This window comes from Carcharhinus amblyrhynchos, unplaced genomic scaffold (assembly GCF_965287045.1).
Source record: "Carcharhinus amblyrhynchos unplaced genomic scaffold, sCarAmb.v2.hapA scaffold_39, whole genome shotgun sequence".
In the NCBI taxonomy this organism is placed as follows: domain Eukaryota; kingdom Metazoa; phylum Chordata; class Chondrichthyes; order Carcharhiniformes; family Carcharhinidae; genus Carcharhinus; species Carcharhinus amblyrhynchos.
In genome coordinates, this window is record NW_027649780.1 from 1,355,121 (window position 1) to 1,356,647 (window position 1,527).

Sequence of the window (1,527 nt, forward strand, 5' to 3'; positions counted from 1 at the left end):
ACTGGAGTGGCCAAACCTCAGAAAAAAAGTAATAAATTTTGCGCTGAGACGTCAGGTGATCATACCTTAGTGATGAAGAAAGCCTCCGTCCCTCAATAAGGTGGCCATAGACAGAATGGGAAGTGTATGACAGCTATACTTCTTATCAATCTGTGACGAGATAAACGAGGATAGAGCCCACTACTGGGCATGGGCGTCCCAATCGTTTCAATGTTATTATTAATGCCAGGATTATATAATTTGGATAAACTTCAGCCATGAACAATAAATGAGTTAATTAGTTTTCGTGATCACTCGTCCTTAGCAATCTCAGTGCCAATAAGAGAATTGGTTTTCTAAAAGGTCATTCCAAAGATTGGTTATTCCTTGTATAGAGGCGTTCAATCTAACATCAGTGATTATTATCGCTGGAGGAAGGTATTCAGTAGATTTTCCAAGTAACATATTCCAGACCGACTGTTTCCATTTACTAAGGACTTAGAATGTGATTTAATTAGGCTGAATTTTGAAATATATAGATTGTGCAACAACAAAATATTGTGACATTTTTAAATGGACAGCACGTGAGCTGAAGAGCATCTAGCAATACTGTTTGGAATGTGTCGTCATGTGGCGGGAGGAATTCATTGAAGTGACTTTCATTGACTTTTGAAGTGTCGGTTTTTGGTAGGAGGAATGAGGGACGACCAAAATAATTAAACATAGTGTTCTGAATGGAATGCAGGCTCAGAGGGACCTGAACAAAGACCTGCAGAAACTAATGTTTGAAATACGGCAAGATGGTTAAGCGGATAACTGAAAATTTCATCAATTTCTGGTACACAATTTCGAATGGATAAGAAGCTACAATATAAACATGAAGAAACAGTTTATTGAAATGCCTTTACAAATCAGGTATTTCAGCTGCACCCATCATTTGGTTCCTTTAGTTCCTGAATATCTCTCCTTCCGAAAACTAATTCAATGTTTTTTGGGAAAAAAAAACAAGTTGGTCATCGGATAAGGGCGTGTCTGGGTCTGCCAGCTTTGATTAATTCATTGCTGCCATTGAGGAGGTGGTGATGAGTTACCTTATAGAACGGTTGCAGTCCACCTGGATTTGGAATACATCGGGCGGGATTTTCCGTTCCCACTGCCCTGGTCGAGTAGCATGCCATTGCGAGAAAAGAGTGACGTTAGAAAGGGAGTTCCAGGATTTTAACCAGCAACAGCAACGAAACAAGGATTAACGACCAAGTGGTGATCTTTGTCTCTGTGGTGGAAACACACTGAGATGTGCAATGGAGTTAAGATTTTTAACTTAACAATCCTAAAAGCCTAAGCATAAGTGACCGTCACCCTCAGTTTTTGAAGCACCAAACTTCAAACAAGAGAAATATCGAACCATTTATCTTCTTTGTCCTCCCAAGGGATTTCTTTATTTTTGCATTTTCAATGCAAACATCCTTCATTTTCAATCCTTCAGAAAGCGGAGGCTCCACTTATCCTCACAACATATTCTTCTCATCAGGAAGATCTTCGTTGCGA